Source organism: Lissotriton vulgaris, chromosome 11, assembly GCF_964263255.1.
Source record: "Lissotriton vulgaris chromosome 11, aLisVul1.2, whole genome shotgun sequence".
NCBI classification, from domain to species: Eukaryota; Metazoa; Chordata; class Amphibia; order Caudata; family Salamandridae; genus Lissotriton; species Lissotriton vulgaris.
Window position 1 is genome coordinate 1,068,906,014 of NC_141699.1, and position 13,893 is coordinate 1,068,919,906.

At 42.0% G+C, this 13,893-nt stretch overlaps 1 protein-coding gene across 1 annotated transcript in view; it reads left to right on the forward strand.

The window, feature by feature from the left end:
- Nucleotides 1–13,893, forward strand: part of ECE2 (endothelin converting enzyme 2) — a 248,765-nt gene that overhangs the window by 155,761 nt on the left and 79,111 nt on the right. The gene's annotated exons all lie outside the window — the stretch shown is intronic.

Below are 13,893 nucleotides of genomic sequence, written 5' to 3' on the forward strand. Positions count from 1 at the left end.
CCAACCCCACACTGTTCTCCGGGGACTTAACAATAACTCTGCACTGACCAAGAGCACCCCAAAGCACCGTATCATGCCAGAAACTAGTGTCCATTTGTACGCTATCCCTAGAGTTCCTTAACACTTTTCCTTTAACTCCAAGGAGAGGCATACCACTGCAATACTACTTGAACATTTCTTCTTTTTTATTTTCCTCCTTCGCCATTAGATGTACCCAGAGCCATTTCGATTTCTCTGCGGCCCCCCACTTGATTGGCACCACCATGGGGGCTCTGTATCTAGATGTATGCACTTTACACAGAGCCTCTCTTTCTCATATTCGGTCTGTTCTGTTCCTCTCTCTGGGCGGCCCCCCATAACATGCCAGAGGGGTAAAGTATCCCAATGTAAAGGCATAATCATTGGACTGTCATACCCCTGGTATTACAGATATCGAGCCAATGCGCACAGGGCTACTAAAAATCTTTTTCCTTACTTTTCTTTTTCCATGCGGGCCTGTCTAGCTTCATCGTATACTTAATAGAAGTTAACCAATCTAAAACTGTCGGCGATATATTTGTAATCCAGCATTTACAGATTTCTCTCCGTGCAAGAAAGATTAGATAAAAACATAGTTTATTTTCCTCTAGTGATAGTAATTCATAATTTGTAAAAACCCCAAAGAATACCAGGATTATGCTCACCTGGATGTTAAAACCAAATATGACTTCTATACCTCTGATTACAGAGGCCCAAAATGATATAACAATGGGCATCTTAAAAACATATGCTCATCATCCGCTTTTTCCTGATGACATTTCGGGCAGCACGGAATAGTATCCTTCACAAATTTGGAGAGTTTTAACCCCTTCGCTGCGGCGGCTATTCCGCCGCAGCGCTAAGGGGGAGGCGGGGCCGCGCGGCGGTCCCATGCTCGTGACGGAACCGCTCCGTCATGGCCCGCGGGTGAGCTGTGCTTGTGACAGAACGGTGCCATCACGGCCCGCTTGCTCTTCAGAACGTCAGCGCAGGAGCGGAATTCGCGCCGCGCAGGCCCGGCGAGCGGGCCGTGACGAAACCAGCACAGCCCACCCGAGGCTCGTGATGGAACGGTTCCGTCACGAGCATGGGAGGGGTTAAAGGAGACCAGTATACCCTGTGGAGACAAAAGATATGATTTCTCCTTAAGTTTGCAGCTTGAACTGTGGAGTATAAAAAATCAGATACTTGCCATATTTCTTCTGTGCTGGATCCCGGCAAGCACTCCCCCCACAGCTGCGATGGAAGATTGAAGTCGCCGTCAAACAGGTCTATCAGGAGCCAATATAGATTTGCTACCTCTTTCTTTTTGCCACTTTTCTTCCTTATGGCTGTCTCCAGTTCATGAGAGAAACCAACAGTTGTTCCAACCGCTTGACTCCAACTCTTTATTTGTAGGTATTTAAATGTTGATATTTCACTGTCTGTAATGTTCCTCAAGTTGTCCCATGACAACAGGGAGCCCTCTGGTATAAGTTGTGCCCAACACAATATCCCAGCTGTCTTTAACGGGGTTACCAAAGAATGCCTGGTCCACTCGGGCGAGCCTGGGGCATCCCAAATAGGTGCCATAGCGCTATAGTAGCTGATTTTCAAAATCTTTCTGATCTTAAACCAAGTAGACGATAGCCCGTTTAAGGACTTTAGTCATACTTTCTTAAAGAATCTCGGATCTCCGAATATATATATAAATGCTTAGTCTCCTCCTTTTAGATCTAGCAACATTACTTTGAACATTCTCCCAATAACCGAGCTGTCCGGTTCACTCATGAACATTTTTACCGCCCTTATTTGGAATGTCCATGCATAGAGAACTAGGTCCGGCAAGCACAATCCTCCCTTATTTTTCTTTCTACAAAGTTTTTTCCAAGATATTCTCGTACCTTTAAAGGCCCATATGAAATTATTTATTTTTTCCTCAAGTTTTCTTAGACCCTCTTCTCTGAATGCTAGTGGAATGTTTTGAAACAGAAAAATAAGTTTTGGTAAAATCATCATTTTTACTACGTTAACTCTACCGATTAATGTCAGGGGTCGATATGCCCAGCTCGTTAGGGAATTACAGATTTCTTTGCTAACCTTACAGAGGTTGGTGTCTGTAATGTCCTCGATTTTCTGTGTTATCATAATGCCCAAATATCTTATCTCTCTTTTTATTGTGCGGATGTTCAGATTCAAATTCCAGCCCATGCACTCCGTCTTGGACTAGTTGATCTCATAACCTGATACCCAGCCGAACTGTTGTGCTTCATTGTATATAATTTGAATTGCTGTATCTGGGTCCGATGTGGACACCATCATACCGTCAGCATATAGAGTCATCTTCTTTTCCCAGTTTTTATACTTGAAGGGGAGTATTCCAACATTTCTTCTGATGTTTTCTGCTAGGGGCTCAATGTATAAATTGAAAAGCAACGGTGAAAATGGACACCCCTGCCTTGTTCCCCTTTGAACTTCAACTGTAGGAGAGAGGTTCCCATTCACTAAAATTCTGGCTATGGGGGTTTGATAGATCGAGCAAACCGCCCTGCGGAACCTTTCCCCCAGGTTACACACCCTTAATATGTGCATTAGATAGACCCAATTAACTTGGTCGAACGCCTTTGTTGCGTCCAACGTGATGATAGCCAGAGGTATGGAGTGTGGCTAGATCTATAGCTCCGATCAGATTAAATGTAGGATCTATAATACCCCTCCCCTGAAAGAAACCTTTCTGATCCTCGTGCAATAAGTCACCTATGACTCCATTTAACCTCTCTGCTAAAATATTGGCAAAGATCCTGTAGTCCAGATTAAGCAGAGAGATTGGTCTATATGAATCAAGGTGACTAGATGGTTTTGATGGTTTGAGAATCAAAGTCACTGTGGCTTCGTTCCACAAATGTGGCATACTCCCGCCTTTTTAAAAAATATAAGAAAATAGCTTTTCCATAGCGGGGATGAGAACCTCCATTAGAGATTTATATAGTTCCGCCGGCAAACCGTCCGGTCATTGCGCTTAACCGGTTTCCTCTGCCTCAAATACTTTCTTAATCTCCCTTATATTTATCAGGCTATTGAGGTTATTAGACTTCTCCTCACTGATTTTATTTAGAGCACATTGGTCCAACCAGGCCTTTATTTCCTCCTCTTGGGAGTTAGATCTTCTCTATATACCTTTTCGAAGTGCTTTTGAAAAGCCTCTTCCATCTCTATAGGGCTCTTGAGTAGATTCCCGGAGATATCACACTTTACTTCTTTGATGTTCCCTTTTGCTAGCTCCTGTTTGGTCTTCCACGCTAGACGTTTCCCACAGCCTTCCCCGTACTCGAAGTGAGCTAGCTTACTAGCCCGCCACCTCTTTCTTAGCCTTACGTCTATCACCCCTGCCAGTTCTAGTCTGAGAGATTTTAAGTCCGCGAGAGTGTCTCCAACCGATGAGGTAATACTAAGGGGGATGAGCCCTTGCTCTATCTTCTGAATTTTACCCTCTATCTCCTCTCCCTCAGCTCTGTGCTTTTTCTGCCTGGCAATTTAGATAGCGAGATGTATCCCATCAGGAAAGCTTTATAAGTGTCCCACACAATTTCAATTGAGGTACTGCCCATATTAGTTAAAAATATTTTTTTTGTCTCTGTAACGAGTTGCTCGATCACTTCTTCCTCTAACAGGATGGTGCAGTTCAGGGTACATCTTCTGTTGATCGGTTTGGCTGGGACTTTTAAAATTAGGGTTACTGCCGAACATTTCTTCTTGGGGTCTCCGTCAGAGTGATGAGGAGTGGGAAAATTGTCCGGTAACCATTTTACAGTAAAATTCAGGCTGTTGTGGTGTATATGTACGTCTTAAGTCTGTATAAAGTTTGAAAAATAATGAAGATTCTTAAAAAGGTCCTGCATGGATCAATGTATAGAGGTCTCACCTACTCATACAGTTGATATCGATAGTGGGTCCTGACTTTGCCCTTCAAGTTATCTATTCCTGATCCAGTGTTTTGGGGAGTCCAGACATAGTCTGGAGGCTCTCTGGAGGCTCTCTGGAGTGCGCTGCAAACTTTCGGGGCCAAGTTTTCTTCAAGGTCCTGCTCGAACAGCAGCTCAGTATTCTGCAGCTGACTGGAGTTTCATTTGATGGAATACTGTCTTTTCTGCAGAATGATTCTTAGGCCTTTTCCGGCTGTCTTGTTTGCCATGACATGGTTGCCATGGCTATCATCATTAGTGGGATGGACTCCTTGGAGCCTTGTTGTGCTTATGAGTTTGCAAGGTTGGCTTAATGAGATTAGGACTTTGGCCTCCTTCCCATCTCCACTACCTGATTCTGTTGTCCCAAACTGGTCTTTAGGTTGATATCGAAATCAACTGAAGGAAAACCCTTCCTAGGAGACAATAATGGCTAGTCCAATTCCTGACCTCCAATGTGTACTTACATTTCAGTGGTAGAACATTGCCAGATTTCCAGTGCCTGGTTTTTGAAAACCGGTATCCCTCACTGCCATATCCAGGGTCTTTCTTATCTTCCTTTCCCTAAAGCCAGATCCCTTGTCACTGTCAATTTCTGCCTGCAGCATGATGGAATTGTATGCTGATAAGATTCCTTACCAAGGGTTGCTGTTCTTGAAACAGTTGCACCAATGATCTGTATATCCCCTGATGCCACACTGGTCTCTCCTGGTTCTAGGGTTCTAGACTGAGCTACAAGACTAATTCAGATCTTGTTCAGCCCCCTTCTTAGGGATTACACAGGATCCATCATCTCGCTGGGGCTGGGCTCCTGCGTTTGTGGCTGGAAGTCTTGGCTCGATACCCAGCGTCAGGATACCCGTTGGGTGGCAGCCACGCTATAAAAGTTCTCCCTTACATTACATCACATACTGTATACATGTTTATCCTGCTAATGGTAAACCTCACATCTACTTCCTCCTTGGACCTTTTTATGTACTCCCTCAACCAAATGGAAGGTCAAAAAGAAGGTTAACCCATGATCATTTGTGTTCAAAGAGGGATAAAATATGGCGGGTTCTAGTTTGTCCTTTAACTGAAAGAATTCCAAGGTTCGGGGAGTCATCTATTCACAGACTTCTCTGCCTGATCAAAGAGCGATATCCTTGACTCCGATACCCGGCAGTCAGAGTTCCTTTCCTTATTCGCCTGATCTTTTTGGCACAAAACCATTCTCAGTCCTCTTTTTCAATTCTCTTGTACCTCTCTGTCCTTTGTGGTGCTGAGAGTTGTTGTCAACTGCGAGTTATTTGGAGTTGGACCTGAAAGGCTAAAATCCCACCACTTCTCACAAGTTGTGATGGGAATGTGGTTAGTGGTTAACCTGAGCCCTCTCATTGGCTCATTTATTTATATTTATATTCATTTATATTTTGATAGTTTTCTATAGCACAAACAAGTCCAAGAGTAGGGTATCAGAGCACTTTACAAAGCAGAGCAGAGTAAGTATAAAACATTTTGCAAGAACAGAGCAGAGAAGCCGAAAATGCGAACACTAGTACAAAAGAAAAACATCTGACCTGTCTACTACTCAACTGTCGATCAGCAACCAAATATGCATCGGACATAGCGGACCTCATCCTCAACAAGGACATTGACCTGGCAATCCTTACAGAAACATGGCTTACGGAATCTTCATCCCCAACCATGGATCTGTTAGTACCACCGCAATTCAACATTTTGAGACTTGATAGACCCATAAAGCTAGGGGGAGGGATAGCCTGTATTCATCGATCTGACATAGAGGTTAAACAAATTCAGGCCGACCCGCTAGAATCCTGTGAGTATCTTGGTCTTAACATAAGATCAACTAACATTCAACGATGCAACTTGCATACATTTTACCACCCACCAGGAGATAACGAAAAGTTTATAGTAGAGTTAATGGAGATCATAACAGCCAACTCTAACAACGCTGCCAATAACATATTTCTAGGCGACTTCAACCTTCACTGGGAGAACTGCAATGACAAACTGGTCAACATGCTGAAAGGCTTCCTCACTGAGCTAAACCTCACTCAAGCGTGCACACTACCCACACACTCTAAAGGAGCGACGTTAGACTGGATTATCTCAAGAAACAATGCTGCAACAATCCACTCCATAACACCATGTGACTGGTCTGATCATCATGCCATAACTTTCATGATACCCACAATGAGAAAAGGCAGGACCAGGCAACCTTTCAAAGCCAAAAAATGGACCCGGGACACAAAAGAAGCAAATATGGAACTACTGGTCGAAAGCTGCGAAAGAGACTTAAAGCCACCCAACAACCTGGAAAAAGTTAACGAGCTGACGGATCACTACATAGCAGCTGTTGAAAATATCGTTAATAACACCATGCCATTAAAATTGAAAAGACTCTCAGAAAAGACAAAAAACCCATGGTTTAACGAAGCACTAAACGGAGATAGACGCAAATTGAGAATGGCCGAAAGAAAATGGAAGCAACACCCATCATCTCCTGAACTGGAAACCCTCAGAAAAATAAGGAACCAATATAATAAAAAGATCATCAACTCAAAAAAGGAATTTATAAGAGCAGAACTGGATAATGCCAAAAACAGACCACGAAAACTATTTGAAATCCTAAAGGAGCAATCAAACAAACTAGCCAAATCAGTGCTAGAAAATTCAAAAACACCTCTAAACTGTGATGAATTTTCCACATTTTTCACGGAAAAGGCCAAAACACTTGAAGTAGAGCTTAGAAACTCGGCGTTGAACCTTCCCAACGAACCTCGGTTTACTAACGATGCTGACTCTACAACGGATTGCACAACGGATTACACTATGGCAAAAAACAAGGCGAGTTGGGAAACATTCGAACTATATGACCAACACACGATTGCTAAGACGCTCTCAGGAATCAAACCTAACAACCACTACCAAGACCCTCTGCCTGCAAAATGCGTAAAAGAAATCAATCACATCCTGATTCCAATATGGACCGAAATAATAAATGCGTCACTTTCACAAGGGATCCTTCCCGACTGCCTAAAAACAGGTCAAGTCGTTCCCATAATCAAAAAACCCACAGTGGATGCATCAGATCCAAATAACTTTCGCCCAGTGACCAACATCCCTTTACTGGCCAAGCTGACTGAGAAATGTGTGCAGAACCAACTAAGCCAACACATCACCAAATTCTCCTTGCTAGACGAATGTCAATCAGGATTCAGAGCAGGGCACAGCACGGAAACAGCGATTCTCCATATTATTGATGACGCGCTACAGGCCCTTGACCAAAATCAAGCTTGGTTACTGATTCTCCTAGACCTGTCATCGGCATTTGATAGGTAAATCATGAAGCATTACTGACCAGGCTACGAGACAGGATGGGATTATCGGGAATTGTGCTGAAATGGTTCGATTCCTTTTTACAGAACAGAACGCAGCGCTTCCTGGTTAACCAATCAACCTCACTTCCGTGCCCTATCTCAATTGGAGTCCCTCAAGGATCGACACTATCCCCAGATCTGTTTAACCTATACGTCGAACCACTCACAGAAATTCTCCAAAAATCTCAAATTTCTTATCATATGTATGCTGACGACACGCAAATATACTTAAAGATCGCATCCCTAAAAGATTTGGAATTAATGAATGAGACACTAAAAATGGCACTTCAATGGTTAACCACAAACCACCTGAAGCTGAATGCACATAAAACAGAGTTCCTACTAATTTCTCCACCAAGGAGCCATACAGAAATAAAGGAATGGACGAAAGTCGTGACGGCGCTAAACTGCACCCCAACCCTTGTCAACTCAGCTAAATGTCTAGGAATCACCCTAGACGAGAATCTAAACATGAAAGCCCACATTAACTCAATGGCGAAAAGTGCCCGCTTTCACTTGAACTACTTAAGAAAATTGAAACCATTCATCACAGAGTCTGACCTCAAAGTGGCAATCCAATCCTTAGTTATCTCGAGGATTGAATATGGTTGCACCACCTTGGCTGGATTACCAAAAACATCCACAGCACCACTGAAAGCCTGCCTTAACGCTGCGGCAAGACTTATCACCGGAACCAGGAAATATGATCATATATCCCCGCACCTGAAAGTATTAAACTGGCTACCGTACGAAGCAAGAATCCAAATGAAGATAGCATGCATCACACACAAAGCATTACACGACAACACCCCAAGATATCTAGCCAAGAAAATTCAGTTGTCCGGTGGCAACAGACCAGCTAGGAGTGCTGAGGAGTTGCTACTACGGCCAGCCTTCTTCCGAAAGAAAAAAACCTATGACAGAGCGTTCTCAGGAGCTGCCCCCAGAATTTGAAACTCACTCCCTCCAAACATCAGGAAGATCCAGAATTTGGTAACATTCAAGCGGGAAGTGAAGAGCCTGCTGATGAATAGATACATTACTTAGAACACTGTTCATGGTTCTGATATACTACTGCCTAGTACAGATCATGTACGCCATTAGAAAGGGAGGCATAGGCAATACTATAATGGAATACGTATCCTATGATATGAGAACAACCTAATAGGCCACTAATAATGGTTATTTTGAGTGAACAGGAGAACAGCATCTTTCATGAACCTATACCGAGCTACCTCATATTTGTTATATATACATGCTTTTGTTTTTAATTTAGTCATGGCATATTTATTTACGCTAACGCTCACAGGTATTACGAATATATATATCATCTACCTCACAGCGGTTGCTCGCTTACTGTTTATATATATGTTAACCCTTTTCCTCTCTCATGTTAAGCGCTCTGATACCCACGGGTCTTGTTCGCGCTATACAAAACTTTATAATAAATAAATAAATAAATAAAATCAAAATATTGTTAACAAGGTTCGGCAGGTGGCAGAAGCGATTTGTTCTGAGCAGTAGGAAAAAGTTTGCGTACAAGTAAGTCATAGAGGCAAGGGAGTCATTAGGGGAAGTGTAGAACAGTTAGAAGTAGTGGCCTGGATCAGTGCCTCGCAAATCAGTGAAATAGCCGGTGTGATAGTAGTGCCCCATGCAGTGAGGCATATGCGTAATTAAGGAAGGCATTTGCTCCTCAGGAATGATTTTCCTTCCCTTTTGAATAGTGGTGTAGAAGAGATTTTTCTGATGCTCGGAGGTAGGGCGTTCCAAATTCTTGGTGCCGCTCATGACGTGCTTAGTGGGATGTGAACACTAACTAGGCCATCGAATATAAGATCTTAGGCACTGAATATAAGATACTTCCTCTGACTTTGGAGGTGTGGTCAGACTCTGAACGTTTGGTTGTGAAATTATGGAAACTCAGTCGCTTAAGGTTAGCTAGCAGAACAATGTCCAACATTTACTCTGCCGTCATTACGTTGATAGACAAATTGTTCCTTTACTTCAGCTACATTTTTACTTAATCTGCATTGGCCAATCCAAACCAGCACTTTGCCCTAACCATTAGGAAAGCGACTTTAAAGGTGAGTATAATCTAGAATTAGGGTTGTCACTACATTATTTTTAAATAATTTATAAGAATGTTCTTTAGGGTTAGAGTTTCATTTAAAGTTAGGGTTCAGATTTGCACTATTGTCATCAATTGGAAATTACCATAATTAAAATTAATTCGGGAACAGTGATAGTGCTGCAATAATACTATGTTATTAGTAATTATTGTAATTAAATGATATAGTTAGTGTTATTAGTATTAATAAATTAAAATAAAGGTATAAAATAATTACGTAATTAAAATTAGTGCTACGGTTATCACTATGGTTAGAAAAAGGTTTTATTATTATCTTATTTCCATATAATTTCATTTAGAATTTGTAAAGTAAAATGTTATTGTACAATTTTTTTAAAATCATTACAATTAAAATCTACATCTTAGCACTATGGGCTGCTGTTCAGGCATAATTGAGTTTTCAACTTCAAGTAAAAATGTCTACCACCTCAAGTAAAAATGTCTACCACCGGTGTCAGAACTTTCCTAAATGCAATCGACATACATTTTAAAAATCTTCCAGTCAATTGGGTGGTCAAATCCCAGCAAACATATCTTGACCACTTCTTGACATTTCCATATGCTTAGATGTAAAAACATTATCTTAAAAGTTGTCATCCACCTGTATTCAATTTTTCCCCAAAACATGGTTTGTGGATCAGTGACTTCTCCGTCAAAGCACATTGACGACAAATAGAGTCTCTTTCTCGGTTTAACCTCCCGTATCGAAAATCTCTGAGAGGAATCAACCAGAACCTACATTTCATTCATGTTCTCTTTTGATTGAAAATGAATGGGTGTGCTGTATGTTTTTACTTCAAGAGAAACTCATATAAGCTGTGCGCCATCCAGGAGTGTCTCCGTGCACCCAACTCCAATATATCCTTGTGAAAGCATGCAAGTTTAGCTTGTTTCATCAAAAGGGACCCACACTGAATCCTTATGGGAATATAAAGAACCCCACTGGGTCATTTCTGTAAGCAGGGGACCCTGACCCAGGCATTTTCGATGATTTGAACTACAAAACAATACTGAAAAAAATGCAGAAACGCGAATTCATCAAATAAATACATAAATAATTAAATATTTTGTTTAATTCAAGAACAAATATAAAAATATAAAACCTTTAATTTTAAGAGGAATGTTGGATATTGTCTAAATTGAATTGAGGCCACTCATTGTCCATACTATATTCTGTTAGATGCTCTTGCGCTAGTCCCACAAATGAATCCATGCCTGCCAACTTACAAATGAATTTCACTGTGTGTGTGGTGAGGCAAGGCCTTGAAGGGAGTGAGGCCTCATAATAAATAATAATAATAAAAGAGAGTTTTATTTCGCACAAACTTGACCCGAAGATATCAGGTATCAGAACGCTTTACACGAGCACCAGTTTCGTTACAGATGAATACATTCAATTTTTGTAGGCACAGGGAGATTACGTGATTTGCCCAGAATCACAGGATGTTGAGCGTCCCTGCCGAGACCTGAACCCGGTTCCCCTGCTTTGAGGTCGACTGCTCTAGCCGTAAGGCTACATCTTCTCTCCCCTTTCTCGTAGATGATCTCAGGTGACATGTGTTTCATCCTTGAAGGGCTTTTTCAAAGCAGATTAATGTGGTACCAAAAACAATGTTCAGAATATACACTTTATTGTGGGTTAAAACCAAGAAATATGCCCATACTGATTAAATCAGGAAGCATCAGACATATCAACCAATGTGTATGTCTAACACACTGTGTCCAATGCTGAGAGCTACCTTAGAGGCACTCTGCCCCTCACCATGCCTGCCACCCCCTCCCGTAAAAAAAAGACGAAGGGTCATAGAGACTGTCGCTGATGTCCTGGGGTGTTTTCACACCTCTTAATGAGTGTCGGCTGCTGACTGCCTCCGAAAGAGAGCTGGAAATGAACTGCTTATAGTGGTTTTCAGCTCATTTTCCCTGCCACCATGTCATTTCTGCTCCTCACTGTGTGCCCGCGTGAGGGAAGAGGATGTAGCCTTACACTTAGAGCAGGCGACTTCGAAGCTGGGGAACCGGCTTGTAAATTGAAAATTGATACTTGTATAGCGCACTACTCACCCACAAGGGTCTCAAGGCGCTTGTACGAATACTGCTGTGGAACCCATCCTGACTTTCCCTGTGAGGCGTCCACTCCTGGGCACCCCCAAGGTGGAGGCCAGGCATCCTTAGCGTTGTGGGGGCCGTTGTGGAGATTAAGCAAGCTATTGCCCAGAGTTGCAGAGTGGGACTCTTGATTGGAATAGGCACCGAGGCAAGAATTATCAGGTCCGTGGAATTTTGAGCCCAAGACCCGCCGAGGCGGGGAATTGAACCCTGGTCCCGGGCCAGACCTCTGCATCAAGGTCTGCCGCTCCAACCATTGAGCCACACTTCGAGTCTCAGCAAGGACGCTCAACATCCTGTGATTCTGGGCAAATCACCTAATCTCCCTGTGCCTAGCTAAAAAAACAATTCAGAAAAGGGGGTGGTGATGAACAGAGTGTCTGAATTAAGCAGACCACTCTTACCCAGTCCAAAGATCAGGGCTTGATCCATCACCGTTATTTATCTCACTGCACCATCCCAGTTCAGAACCTGGCTATATGCAAATCAGTCTGTCCCTGGCCCAGTGCATCATGGGAACAGGGCAGACTAAACTACCAAGCCAATTCTTCACCAGAAAGGAGACAAGCTACCGGGGGCCGGTTTCTGGCATTTCAGCCGTCGTCGGCCCGGCTTGCTTGAATCCTGATGGTGCAGCTAAAAAAACAAGCATTTGCAATGCAATCGGTCTTGCCTTTGGGATCTTATATGTATTTAGCTATGCAGCACATTAGCCTGGGTGCTGAAACATCGACTGTTTTTTAACATGGAGGGAAAGAAAGCATCAAACCGCTTGACATGCAAGGTATAGGAACACTTGTAGAGAAATATTGCCTTTCAGCGCGAAATGGTATAGTCCAAAGCTCTGTTTTTAAAATAAAATCAGGGCCTTCGGTGGTCATATCACTGAAAATACAAGATTTGAAAAAAATATTATTGTCTACGGGTGCTCGTGTAAGACAATTTCCATGGACTGAATCTAGAGAATGCTAAAGTGATTCTGGTATTTTACTGACCTCTGCTGCTCGTTTACTATCAAGAAAGTTAAATAGAGGCAGTTGCCAGAAAAATTAAAAAAAGAAAGTCCCTGAGCAGAAAGCAATTCTGGTATTTTACTGACCTCTACTGGTCGTTTTCTATCAAGACAGTTAAATAGAGGCAGTTGAACAGAAAAAAAAGTACCTAAGCGGAAGCAGACAAGTCCCAGGGCTGATCTCCAGAGCCTACAAAGTACATACACATATAAATATATACTAAAGTATATACAAAAAGTCTCGAATGCTCGACCTAAAAATGAATGTGTCCATCTGTAACAAAACTGGTGCTCATGTAAAGCGCTCTGATACCTGATGTCTCGGGTCTAGTTCGCGTTATATAAAAACTCTAAAAAAAACAATTTTTTAAAAGGGAGACGAAATCATGTGACATGGTGGCACTGTGTGAGTTGGTAAATCTGTTAATATCTTTTTTATATGTATTTTTTAAATATATTTTTTAGCCTACAATTTCAAATTCCTTTTCATTTACAAAACATTTTAACATTTTCAATAATACATTTTGCTTCTTACTTTATACACTTTATTAATCGGTTCATATTATTAATAATTTTACATTTTCTAAACAGTCGCGGACCCCCAGGGTCACTGGCCCACAGGTTAAACATCACTACTTTATAGAACTATCAAGCCATATGTGAGAGCAGGTTTAAACTTAATAGCAACTAAATGCAACATGTGTAAAAGAGAAGCCTGCCGACTTATTACAGAAAAAGAGATATTTAAAGCTGACACAGTCGATGTCAGTGTCCGAAGATGCAGCGATGAGCCTCCTCTCCCTTCCAACCACACTCCCAAATACTTGTCACTATTTGCACATTCCAACAGCATGCCTTCTAAGTGCCAGTGACATTGTTAGTTGTCCTTCTAAAACAACTAAAACTAGTATTTTAGTCCTATCTTTGATCATTCTTAAGTTATTTGCCAGTCAGTGCGACGCGCTTAAAGCTCTCTACCGCCCACAAGGGACCCGGGCCCAAATCACTGTATCATCTGCATCCTGGAGTACATCCAGCATTTGTCCAGATGTTTTAGGGAGGAATGTATTCGCTTCACAAATATCCTATCCTAAGTCTGCCGGATATAAGTTAAAAAGTAAATGTGCAAGAATGCAGCCCTGCTTAAGGCATTCATCAATGAATATTTTCTCAGAGACAACCATGCCTAGGCTTGGACTGACTCTAACCTATATCTGTGATTTTAAAGTTTTAAGAAAAGACGGTGGGATCTCCAATTTATCAATTTTCTCCATCATCTCCATCTACCAATACAATCGA